Raw genomic sequence first — 14,543 nt, 5'->3', positions numbered from 1 at the left:
CTCCTCTCTCATCTTTCCCTCTCATCTAACCCTCTCCTCTCCTCTCTCCTCTCTATCCTCTCTCGTCTTTCCCTCTCCTCTCTCCTCTTTCCCTCTCCTCTCTCCTCATTCCCTCTCCTCTCTCTCAGGTTCATCTTGCAGTCTAAAGAAGATATCAACACACAGCTGACATAGGACGGTGAATGAGATAATTAAGGAACTTGAGGTGCGCAGTAATATTGGCACAGATACGAGTGCACAAAGATCCATACACTGTTAAACATTATGAAGATTCAATCCTTGATATCTCTCCCACTTAGCTTTGTAGGGTTCTGAGTTGCGTTGGTAATGAGAATATTGCTCAGGCGAACACCTCTCTAAATCTAAGTTTTACAGCACCTTTTATACAGTGCATTTGTAAAGTATTCCGATCCCTTGACTTTTTCCACATTTTGTTACATCACAGTCGTATTCTAAATGGATTTAAAAAAAACAAAGAACCTATCTACACACAATACCCCATATTGAAAAAGCGAAAACAGTTTTTGTTTTACGTTTTTGCACCTTACATAAGTATTCAGACCCTTTGCTATTAGACTTGAAATTGAGCTCAGCTGCATCCTGTTTCCATTGATCATTCTTGAGTTGTTTCTTCAACTTGATTGGAGTCCACCTGTTGTAAATTCAATTGATTGAACATGATTTAGAAAGGCACAGACCTGTCTATATATAAGGTCCCATGGTTGACAGTGCATGTCAGAGCAAATACCAAGCTGTGAGGTCTAAGGAATTGTGTCGAGGCACAGATCTGGGGAAGGGTACCAAAAAATGTCTGCAGCGTTGATGGTCCCCAATAACACAGTAGCCTCATAATCAGGGGAGAAGCGCCTTGGTCAGGGAGGTGACCAAGAACCCGGTGGTCACTCTGACAGAGCTTCAGAGTTCATCTGTGGAGATAGCAGAATCTTCCAGAAGGACAACCATCTCTGCAGCACACCACCAATCAGGCCTTTATGGTAGAGTGGCCAGACGGAAGCCACTCCTCTGTAAAAGGCACAAGACAGCCCTCTTGGAGTTTGCAAAAAGGCACCTAAAGGACTCTCAGACCATGAGAAACAAGATTATCTGGTCCGTAGGAAACCAATATTGAACTCTTTGGCCTGAATGCAAAGCATCACATCTGGAGTAACCCTGGCACCATCCCTACAGTGAAGCATGGTGGTGGCGGCATCATGCTGTGGGGATGTTTTTCAGCAGCAGGGACTGAGAGACTAGTCAGGATCGAAGGAAAAGATGAATGGAGCAAAGTAGAGAGAGATCCTTAATGAAAATACACTACAGAGAACTCTGGACCTCAGACTGGGGTGAAGGTTCACCTTCCAACAGGACAACGACCCTAAGCACACAGCCAAGACTCTGAATGTCCTTCATTGGCCCAGCCAGAGCCCGGACTTAAACCCAATCTAACCTCCCTGGAGAGCTGTTCAGCGACGCTCCCCATCCAACCTGACGGGGCTTGAGAGGATTTGCAGAGAAGAATGGGAGAAACTCCCCAAATACAGGTGTACCAAGCTTGTAGTGTCATACCCAAGAAGACTCGAGGCTGTAATTTCTGCCAAAGGTGCTTCAACAAAGTACTGAGTAAAGGGTCTGAATACTTATGGAAATGTGATATATCACTTTTTATTTTTAATACATTTGCAAAATTTTCTGAAAACCTGTTTTTGCTTTGTCATTATGGGGAATTGTGTGTAGATTGATGACAGGGGAAAAAAACAATTGAATCCATTTTAGAATAAGGCTGTTTTATTTTATTTAACTAGGCAAGTCAGTTAAGAACAAATTCTTATTTTCAGTGACGGCCTAGGAACAGTGGGTTAACAGGGGCAGAACGACAGATTTTCACCTTGTCAGCTCGGGGATTCAGACTTGCAACCTTTCGGTTACAAGTCCAACGCTCTAACCACTAGGCTACCTGCCGCCCCTACACTCTAGCCACTAGGCTACCTGCCCCCCTACACTCTAACCACTAGGCTACCTGCCGCCCCTACACTCTAGCCACCTGGCTACCTGCCGCCCCTACACTCTAGCCACTAGGCTACCTGCCGCCCCTACACTCTAGCCACTAGGCTACCTGCCGCCCCTACACTCTAGCCACTAGGCTACCTGCCGCCCCTACACTCTAGCCACTAGACTACCTGCCGCCCCTACACTCTAACAACTAGACTACCTGCTGCCCCTACACTCTAACCACTAGGCTACCTCCTACCACCTAGCCACTACTACCTCTACACTCTAACAACTAGACTACCTGCTGCCCCTACACTCTAACCACTAGGCTATCCTACCACCCCTACACTCTAACCACTAGACTACCTGCCGCCCCTACACTCTCACCACTAGGCTACCTGCCCCCCCTACATTCTAACCACTAGGCTACCTGCCGCCCCTACACTCTAACCACTAGACTACCTGCCGCCCCTACACTCTAACCAATAGGCTACCTGCCACCTCTACACTCTAACCACTAGGCTACCTGCCACCTCTACACTCTAACCACTAGGCTACCTACCACCCCTACACTCTAACCACTAGGCTACCTGCCGCCCCTACACTCTAACCACTAGGCTACCTACCGCCCCTACACTCTAACCACTAGGCTACCTACCGCCTCTACACTCTAACCACTAGACTACCTGCCGTCCCTACACTCTAACCACTAGGCTACCTACCGCCCCCACACTCTAACCACTAAGCTACCTGCCGTCCCTACACTCTAACCACTAGGCTACCTACCGCCTCTACACTCTAACCACTAGACTACCTGCCGCCCCTACACTCTAACCGCTAGGCTACCTGCCCCCCTACACTCTAACCACTAGACTACCTACCGCCCCTACACTCTAACCACTAGGCTACCTACCGCCCCTACACTCTAACCACTAGGCTACCTACCGCCCCTACACTCTAACCACTAGGCTACCTACCGCCCCTACACTCTAACCACTAGGCTACCTACCGCCCCTACACTCTAACCACTAGGCTACCTACCGCCTCTACACTCTAACCACTAGACTACCTACCGCCCTACACTCTAACCACTAGGCTACCCTACCACCTCTACACTCTAACCACTAGACTACCTGCCCCCCTACACTCTAACCACTAGGCTACCTACCGCCTCTACACTCTAACCACTAGACTACCTGCCCCCCTACACTCTAACCACTAGACTACCTGCCGCCCTACACTCTAACCACTAGACTACCTACCGCCTCTACACTCTAACCACTAGGCTACCTGCCGCCCCTACACTCTAACCACTAGACTACCTACCGCCCCTACACTCTAACCACTAGACTACCTACCGCCTCTACACTCTAACCACTAGGCTACCCTGCCGCCCCTACACTCTAACCACTAGACTACCTGCCGCCCCTACACTCTAACCACTAGACTACCTACCGCCCTACACTCTAACCACTAGGCTACCCTGCCGCCCCTACACTCTAACCACTAGACTACCTGCCGCCCCTACACTCTAACCACTAGACTACCTACCGCCCTACACTCTAACCACTAGACTACCCTGCCGCCCCTACACTCTAACCACTAGACTACCTGCCGCCCCTACACTCTAACCACTAGACTACCTACCGCCCTACACTCTAACCACTAGACTACCTGCCGCCCCATACGCTGTAACGTAACAAAATGTGTTACAAGTCAAGGGGTCTGAATACTTTGCCAAATGCACTGTCCAGGATATGCTGTCAACGTACACAACATACACCAGCGAATGCCCCGTACAGAAGCATATGTTCCTTTTATATGATCACTTTGTGGTTTGTGTCAATATGGAAACATGGCTTTTAGGGCTTGTTGTAATCATCGGTACATCTAATCTCCTTAATTTCCTGCGAGAAGTACAGAGTTACCTAACGTAGCACACAAACCATGTTTGAGATCAACTCACTGCATGTGATGTGTCCAAACCGATGTTACACCTTCTAACCACTAAAGTCATAATCTAATTTTCAATTCATGAATTTCAAGTCACTTTCTGAATTGACACAAACCCTACTGTAGATGTTGTAGCCACTACACCCTGTTGTAGTCACTACACATTGTTGTAGTCACTACACGCTGTTGTAGACACTACACCCTGTTGTAGTCACTACACCCTGTTGTAGTCACTACACCCTGTTGTAGTCACTACACGTTGTTGTAGACACTACACCCTGTTGTAGTCACTACACCCTGTTGTAGTCACTACACGTTGTTGTAGACACTACACCCTGTTGTAGTCACTACACCCTGTTGTAGTCACTACACGTTGTTGTAGTCACTACACGCTGTTGTAGACACTACACCCTGTTGTAGTCACCACACCCTGTTGTAGTCACTACACCCTGTTGTAGTCACTGCACCCTGTTGTAGTCACTACACCCTGTTGTAGTCACCACACCCTGTTGTAGTCACCACACCCTGTTGTAGTCACTTCACCCTGTTGTAGTCACTACACCCTAGTCACTGCACTGTGAATATTGACTTCATGCCAAGGCCTAATCCCAGTTCTGGCATACTCTCCATTTTTCCTGAGTGACACAGCCTCTCTTTTAAAATCAGAAATGGATGTTTGTTTTCTCTCTGCAGTCTCAAATATAGCCTGTAGTATTTTCTTTATCATTTATGCTATTCATTTTTGAGACCAGTGTAATTTAAATGAATGATGGGCGTTTTTTATATTGTCTGGAATGTAATGGATTCTGAGAAAAAAACAGACATTCCGTGTTGGCCAAATACAAATGATGCAAATAATCTTTCACACAACTTGTACAATATACAAATGTGTCGTTCCTGAGAAGTTGCTGTGTGAATGGCCCTGTGTCTATTTAAAGAAACTTGACAGTGAAACTGGGTTATCAGGCCATGAAGGAAGTGACTGAGAACACCAGCTCTCTATCGCAGCAGAATGCATGGAATTCTCTCCCCTATGTGTGTAGATATGGAAAGTCTCTGTTGCATATTTAATGGGAATTCCAAGAGCTCTTCTTTACTCATGTTCCAGCAGAAACAAATGGCTTTTAATAGACATTTCTCTATTTCTGAAGTACCTACTAATGCACTCCTTATTATACTGACAAAAAAATATATAAAAAACTTGAGACATCTGTGGCATTGTGTTATGTGACAAAACGTCACATTTTAAAGTGGCCTTTTATTGTTCCCAGCACAAGGTGCCCCTGTGTAATGATCATGCTATTTAATCAACTTCTTGATATGCCACACCTGTCAGGTGGGTGGATTAACTTGGCAAAGGAGAAATGCTCACAAACAGGGATGTGAACAAATTTGTGCACAACATTTTAGAGAAATAAGCTTTTTGTGATTTATTTTATTTTAGCTCATGAAAAATGGGACCAACACTATGTTTTGCGTTTCATATTACCGTTCAGTGTAGAAATGTAATTAACAATCTAACTAACATGGAATGTATTATCCCAACAACAACTAGTGTCAAATACGTGATTGAACGACTGGTGTGAGATGACGGTATGACTGTTCCACCCTGACCTGTCAAGAACGTGGCCTGTGGGGACAAAGCTCCCATACACCTCCACCGTAGGAAATGTTGGTCACAAAGAATGGCGTCAGCTGGCATTTCTGAACAAATGCTTTTCACTGTACCAGTCCTTTGTCCGCTATCGACCAGAAGAGCAGTTCCTAGTTTCCCTGGAAACAAGGATTTCATTGGGTTCAGTGGGATTTCACTATGTTATATTAATCAACAGCTGTTTCTGGGCCCTCATTTATAAACATAAATTTTAAACTAAATATCAGCGTGCGCCATTTTGGAACATACTGCACACGCGAAAAAAAATATTTGTAAACTTGGGGCTTGTTTCCCGTAGAAAATCGGACATGTCGTAAAACTGTGCGCATGTGAACCAGCGTTATAACTCCACATTTTTTGGGGACAATAACGCCCTTATTTGCTTTATACTTTGTATGTATTGGAATTAGGCCAGGATTTTAGGCCAGGGTTCCTCCAACTGGTGGCCCGCGGGTGGTTTTATCTGCCCCCCCCCCCAAGTTTTATGAGCAACATTTTATTTTTTCATAGTTGGACATAAAATACTGTAAAAACACAAGGAAATCAGCTCCAAGTGATTTTAACTTAGGACGTATGTTCTCAAGTATTCCCATGCATAATGGAAAGACAAATGTAAGCAAGGTTTGAAATTATTATGTTTTAGTCAAATATTATATCGTTTTTGGGATTCTTGTGGTCAATTTGCAGTCTGCAAATGATATGTAATTATGTACCGCCAGCCCCTAAACATGGCGCTCAAGAAACAAACGGCCAGCGTTTTTAATATAGTTGACGATCCCTGCATTAGGTTATCGAAAATAAATGGAAATTGCGAACTTGATCAAATGTCTTTGAAGGCGTTAGCAGAATGTTTTCTTGGGACATTTGATGTATCTGACCGTTTCTGAAAGTCAAAAACACTGTTGTGGACCTGTAAATAGATTTGTTTCAATTGTACTGTATCGAAATAATTATAGCCTAGCAAATAGGCCCAATTAACTGAGAGATGTGCATGGTTGTTGTATGGGAATATGAACTCATCATGGCCAGAAAAAGTGAGGATTTTATTCTGCAATGGTTATGATATATGTATTATTTATCATGTTTGTAAATGACAAACGTCAATGGGAAAGGTGAACCGTCTGTTCTATTGTTAAACTATGCTTCGGATCGCATAGAGCAAAAATACTTAAAATAGCTTATCTGTTTACTACTGTGAAGTGGGTCCAATTAAATGAGAGATGGGAGGAATGGTATGAAGCCTGTGCTAACTAGTTGTGCCTATAGGCCATATCATGACACGAGTAGCCTATGACATCATCACAGTCAGCACAATGTGGGGAATTTATTCTGCAATGTTCAAGGAAATGAAATAAATAATGGGAAATAAATGCATACTTCAAATTATTTTAGAATGCAAAGATTGAAAAAAAAACTATTCTCACTAACAGCAAATGATTGCATCTTGTCATTATATTTAGCTGCCTGTTTTTAGGTTTTGAATAAAAGTGTCATCATATAAAACCCTACTACTATTCTACTTTTGCCTTCTTGCAAAGCAGTACTTCAACCACTAGAAACTGCAAACGCATGGTCTGATGTTTGAGGGAGGTTAGGCACATTCTCACCTCAAATGTAGGTTTTTAAGAATGCCAACTTTTGCGTGAGAACTGGCCCGCACATGTTTTGGGGGCAAATGTTGTACGTACACAAGGTTTATAAACGAGACCCCAGGTCTAAAAACAAGACTCGTTTCCTGATGGAGATCATGCCATGGATTGGTTTGGTGCCACTTGTTGTTGGATCAATTGACCCCTTTCCACTCTTCAATATAACATGAGTACAAAACTGAATATAAACATATTTAAATAAAACATATACAAATATATTTCAGGGAAGGGATGTTGTGTCAGGTGTGTGCTCTTACAAGGGGCCTACTAGCTACTGTGGGTGAGTGCTATGCAAACAAAGGGAAGTCTAATTTCTGTGAACACCTGGGAGGTCCTGCTCGAAACAATTGAGCCTGTTTCACTCCACACAGACCTCCTGTGCCCCAGGAAAGGAGCAGGATGATACAGGGACCTGTCTGGGTGTAAAAATATCTAATGCTCTGATTATAACTGTGGTTTTGGCATCACTTGTGTGTTGATGTCACTGCTCCCCAATGCTGGCGGTGTGAGTCTCCCACAGACAGGATATGATGCACAGACAGTTACCCAACTCCCATCTCTGTTTCAGGAACCTCCTTTCATCTAGTTGTTGGGTGGGACGGAGCAGAAAAGAGCAGTGTACTCATTTTCCTGCAGAACACAATCTTTACTGTATGTTGAAAGTGCAAAAAGTCAGCACTTGATGCAGGTTTGGACAGATAATCCCAGAATCAGCACTAGACACAGGTTTGGACAGATAATCCCAGAATCAGCACTAGATGCAGGTTTGGACAGATAATCCCAGAATCAGCACTAGACGCAGGTTTGGACAGATAATCCCAGAATCAGCACTAGACCAGGTTTGGACAGATAATTCCAGAATCAGCACTAGATACAGGTTTGGACAGATAATCCCAGAATCAGCACTAGACGCAGGTTTGGACAGATAATCCCAGAATCAGCACTAGATGCAGGTTTGGACAGATAATCCCAGAATCAACACTAGACGCAGGTTTGGACAGATAATCCCAGAATCAGCACTAGACGCAGGTTTGGACAGATAATCCCAGAATCAGCACTAGACGCAGGTTTGGACAGATAATCCCAGAATCAGCACTAGACCAGGTTTGGACAGATAATCCCAGAGTCAACACGACACAGGTTTGGACAGATAATCCCAGAATCAGCACTATATGCAGGTTTGGACAGGTAATCCCAGAATCAGCACTAGATGCAGGTTTGGACAGATAATCCCAGAATCAGCACTAGATGCAGGTTTGGACAGATAATCCCAGAATCAGCACTAGATGCAGGTTTGGACAGATAATCCCAGAATCAGCACGAGACACAGGTTTGGACAGATAATCCAGAATCAGCACTAGACACAGGATTGGACAGATAATCCCAGAATCAGCACGAGACACAGGTTTGGACAGATAATCCCAGAATCAGCACTAGACACAGGATTGGACAGATAATCCCAGAATCAGCACTAGACACAGGTTTGGACAGATAATCCCAGAATCAGCACTAGACGCAGGTTTGGACAGATAATCCCAGAATCAGCACTAGATGCAGGTTTGGACAGATAATCCCAGAATCAGCACTAGATGCAGGTTTGGACAGATAATCCCAGAATCAGCACTAGACGCAGGTTTGGACAGATAATCCCAGAATCAGCACTAGACGCAGGTTTGGACAGATAATCCCAGAATCAGCACTAGACCAGGTTTGGACAGATAATCCCAGAGTCAACACGACACAGGTTTGGACAGATAATCCCAGAATCAGCACTAGATACAGGTTTAGACAGATAATCCCAGAATCAGCACTAGATGCAGGTTTGGACAGGTAATCCCAGAATCAGCACTAGATGCAGGTTTGGACAGATAATCCCAGAATCAGCACTAGATGCAGGTTTGGACAGATAATCCCAGAATCGTTACTAGATGCAGGTTTGGACAGATAATCCCAGAATCAGCACGAGACACAGGTTTGGACAGATAATCCCAGAATCAGCACTAGACACAGGATTGGACAGATAATCCCAGAATCAGCACGAGACACAGGTTTGGACAGATAATCCCAGAATCAGCACTAGACACAGGTTTGGACAGATAATCCCAGAATCAGCACTAGATGCAGGTTTGGACAGATAATCCCAGAATCAGCACTAGATGCAGGTTTGGACAGATAATCCCAGAATCAGCACTAGACACATGTTTGGACAGATAATCCCAGAATCAGCACTAGACACAGGTTTGGACAGATAATCCCAGAATCAGCACTAGATGCAGGTTTGGACAGATAATCCCAGAATCAGCACTAGATGCAGGTTTGGACAGATAATCCCAGAATCAGCACTAGACGCAGGTTTGGACAGATAATCCCAGAATCAGCACTAGACGCAGGTTTGGACAGATAATCCCAGAATCAGCACTAGACGCAGGTTTGGACAGATAATCCCAGAATCAGCACTAGACCAGGTTTGGACAGATAATCCCAGAGTCAACACGACACAGGTTTGGACAGATAATCCCAGAATCAGCACTAGATACAGGTTTAGACAGATAATCCCAGAATCAGCACTAGATGCAGGTTTGGACAGATAATCCCAGAATCAGCACTAGATGCAGGTTTGGACAGATAATCCCAGAATCAGCACTAGACACATGTTTGGACAGATAATCCCAGAATCAGCACTAGACACAGGTTTGGACAGATAATCCCAGAATCAGCACTAGATGCAGGTTTGGACAGATAATCCCAGAATCAGCACTAGATGCAGGTTTGGACAGATAATCCCAGAATCAGCACTAGACACAGATTTGGACAGATAATCCCAGAATCAGCACTAGATGCAGGTTTGGACAGAAAATCCCAGAATCAGCACTAGATGCAGGTTTGGACAGAAAATCCCAGAATCAGCACTAGACGCAGGTTTGGACAGATAATCCCAGAATCAGCACTAGACGCAGGTTTGGAGTTGGCACTAGACACAGGCTTGGACAGAGTTGGCACTAGACACAGGCTTGGACAGATAATCCCAGAAATGCAAGCAAGTCACTGGGAGTGTATAGCACTATCATTACACGCGAAAGCCCAGAATCAGCATATTTTAGGTGTGTTGTTTACAGAAAGAATTTACTTCTGAATTCTTGTCACTAACCACTGTTTACAAAAACCCTTATTTTTGAATTCTTGTGTCACTTATCACTTCTGCATTAAAATAGATGGTTGTGACTAAGGCCCATACTTAAACTCCAGGGTACAGTATGCCTGTACAGCAATGGGGTTGTAGAGTTTATTAGTACTAATCCCAGAATCAGCATTGAGACCAGATGAGTTTGAAACTGAGAATCCCATGGTTTGTAATCCCAGAATCAGCACTAGTTGGGAGAGGCTTATTGTTGACTGCATGTATGGTTGCTGGCCAGAGTCCCCGGTTCCTGAGGTCTGTCTGGGTCTTGTCCTGTGTTGGGGTGTAATCCCAGACTGGCCCATGACATCACCCTGGTCAACAATATGTCTTGTGGCTCCGGAGCACCGCTCAGGGTTTCCCTCTGACGGGACTGGGATCGTGCCATTGGTCAGGTCATAGACTCAGTCACCAGCCATACAAACTGCCATGTCAAACAGATGTTATTTTCCTCTTTTGCCAGCCAGTTCCCGTTTGCTCTAGCCTCCCCTGTATTCCACGGTTACTGTGGCTACAACAACAAATTGCTCCGTTGTCAGCTGAAAGACTGCAAATGGCAGGTTTACAGGTTGTCTTTGACTTTTTGTCTTCTTCATTTGATGTAAATGGTGGGTTGGTTACCAGAAACAAGGATACCCCCTTCCTGTATGCCCCCTTCCTGTATACCCCCTTCCTGTATACCCCCTTCCTGTATAACCCCCTGCAAGCAAGTCACTGCCCCCTTCACTGTGGACATACCCCCTTCCTGGTATGTTGTTTACCCCCTTCCTGTATAACCCAGGCTTGGACAATAATCCTGTGCCCCCTTCCTGTATGCCCCCTTTTGGTGTTGTTTAAGACTGAATTCTTGTCACCAGCAAGCAAGTTTACAAAAACCCTTATTTCTGAATTCTTGTGTGTCACTTATCACTTCTGCATTAAAATAGATGGTTGTATACCCCCTTCCTGTATAACCCCTTCCTATATGCCCCCTTCTCTGTGAGACCAGATGAGTTCCTGTAAACCCATGGTCCTTGTATAGAGGCCCCTTCCTGTATGGCCAGAGTCCCCTTCTGTCTGGGTCTTGTCCTGTGTTTCCTGTAATCCCAGACTATATCCCAATATGTCTTACCCCCGCTTCCTGTATGCCCCCTTGGTCCATAGACCCCTGGTCAAACAATATGTTATTTTCCTGTATACCCCCTTCCTGTATGCCCCCTTCCTGTATACCCCCTTCCTGTATACCCCTTCCTTCCTTGTCAGCTGATAGACCCCTTCCTTTGATTTTTGTCCCTTCCTTTGATGTAACCCCTTCCATATGCCCCCTTCCTGTATACCCCCTTCCTGTATGCCCCCTTCCTGTATACCCCTTCCTGTATGCCCCCTTCCTGTATACCCCCTTCCTGTATACCCCCTTCCTGTATAACCCCTTCCTGTATGCCCCCTTCCTGTATACCCCCTTCCTGTATACCCCCTTCCTGTATAACCCCTTCCTGTATGCCCCCTTCCTGTATACCCCCTTCCTGTATACCCCTTCCTGTATAACCCCTTCCTGTATGCCCCCTTCCTGTATACCCCCTTCCTGTATACCCCCCTTCCTGTATACCCCTTCCTGTATACCCCTTCCTGTATACCCCCTTCCTGTATGTATACCCCTTCCTGTATTCCTTCCTGTATACCCCCTTCCTGTATACCCCCTGGTATACCCCCTTCCTGTATACCCCTTCCTGTATAAACCCCCTTCCTGTATACCCCTTCCTGTATGCCCCCTTCCTGTATACCCCTTCCTGTATGCCCCCTTCCTGTATACCCCCTTCCTGTATACCCCCTTCCTGTATGCCCCCTTCCTGCATACCCCCTTCCTGTATGCCCCCTTCCTGTATGCCCCCTTCCTGTATACCCCTTCCTGTATGCCCCCTTCCTGTATACCCCCTTCCTGTATGCCCCCTTCCTGTATACCCCCTTCCTGTATAACCCCTTCCTGTATACCCCTTCCTGTATACCCCCTTCCTGTATACCCCCTTCCTGTATGCCCCCTTCCTGTATACCCCTTCCTGTATACCCCCTTCCTGTATGCCCCCTTCCTGTATACCCCCTTCCTGTATACCCCCTTCCTGTATACCCCCTTCCTGTATGCCCCCTTCCTGTATAACCCCTTCCTGTATGCCCCCCTTCCTGTATGCCCCCTTCCTGTATACCCCTTCCTGTATACCCCCTTCCTGTATGCCCCCTTCCTGTATGCCCCCTTCCTGTATAACCCTTCCCTTCCTGTATGCCCCCTTCCTGTATGCCCCCTTCCTGTATACCCCCTTCCTGTATACCCCATTCCTGTATACCCCATTCCTGTATACCCCTTCCTGTATACCCCCTTTCTCTATACCCCCTTCCTATATGCCCCCTTCCTGTATACCCCCTTCCTGTATACCCCATTCCTGTATACCCCATTCCTGTATACCCCCTTATACCCCTTCCTGTATACCCCCTTCCTGTATGCCCCCTTCCTGTATGCCCCTGTCCTGTATACCCCCTTCCTGTATACCCCCTTCCTGTATGCCACCTTCCTGTATGCCCCCTTCCTTCTTGTAAAGGCCAAGTGCTTCCCACTGCCAGTGAATGAAACCCAACTCAAACTCTGAGTCACATTACTATTTGGGATGTCATATTTTGTTTTCAGGCCTGCGTACAGAGAGACCACATAGCTGGGACAGTGTATTTAGATCCACCCTGGAGTTAACTTTTGTTTGTGTCCCCTCCCGAGCCCTTTAATGCTCGGGAGGGGTTCCACTGGTAATTAATGAGGTGACATGATGTCAACAGAATTCCAATTGGTCCCTCTCGTGATAGCCATCCGTGAGTGATGCCTGCGGTAATGACAATGACATTAGGTATGGGGTCTTCAACGAGCCACTGTCATTGGCCACTGTACAGACTGTCGTTGTACTTTATCTGTGGTGTGTGGTGGGGGCAGATGACATGTCTTTTAAGCACACGTCAGCGCCCTTTGGTCTGGTCCTTCTCTTTTTCAACAGGTTGTTGTTTACAACAACAACAGGAGCTAATGAGATGATGTATATTATGAATAGCCCTGGGGGTTGGCATGGTTGGTGGATCGGTTTCATGGCACGGGTGTCACTCTGAAATATCTCTACAAGGCACCATGATGACCTCTCCTCTGACATCAGGACAAATTTAGCTCTGTTAACTCATGCTGTTCAAAGGACCAATGTGTGTTGTTTTCTGCACTAGTTGTCCATATGAAATGTAGCTGACTCAGGTCCACAAGGTACATCACATCCAGTTGAATGGAGAAAAGAGTTTTTGGAGTGAACCTCTGATTACAGTTGATTCTTAAATCCTTACCGTGTACAGTGTGATCCTTACCACGTACAGTGCGATCCTTACCGTGTACAGTGTGATCCTTACCACGTACAGTGCGATCCTTACCGTGTACAGTGTGATCGTTACCGCGTACAGTGCGATCCTTACCGTGTACAGTGCGATCCTTACCGCGTACAGTGTGATCCTTACCGCGTACAGTGCGATCCTTACCGCGTACAGTGCGATCCTTACCGTGTACAGTGTGATCCTTACCGTGTACAGTGTGATCCTTACCGTGTACAGTGTGATCCTTACCGCGTACAGTGCGATCCTTACCGTGTACAGTGTGATCCTTACCGTGTACAGTGCGATCTGTAGTGATATATTTACAACATTTCCCATCAATTCCCATTATTAAAGTGGCTGGAGTTGAGTCAGTGTCAGTGTGTAGGCAGCAGCCACCACTAACATTGAGTGCTACCTTATATAATGTTACTTATCCTACATTATTCATCTCATATGCATACCTATATACTGTACTCTATATCATCGACTGCATCCTTATGTAATACACGTATCACTAGCCACTTTAACTATGCCACTTTGTTTACATACTCATCTCACATGTATATACTGTACTCGATACCATCTACTGTATCTTGCCTATGCTGCTCTGTACCATCACTCACTCATATATCCTTATGTACATATTCTTTATCCCCTTACACTGTGTATAAGACAGTAGATTAGGAATTGTTAGTTAGATTACTTGTTGGTTATTACTGCATTGTCGGAACTAGAAGCACAAGCATTTCGCTACACT

The sequence above is a fragment of the Oncorhynchus masou genome, chromosome 12 (genome assembly GCF_036934945.1).
Source record: "Oncorhynchus masou masou isolate Uvic2021 chromosome 12, UVic_Omas_1.1, whole genome shotgun sequence".
Taxonomy (NCBI): Eukaryota; Metazoa; Chordata; class Actinopteri; order Salmoniformes; family Salmonidae; genus Oncorhynchus; species Oncorhynchus masou.
The sequence above is the reverse complement of the archived record's forward strand: the minus strand, read 5'-3'. Positions refer to the sequence as shown.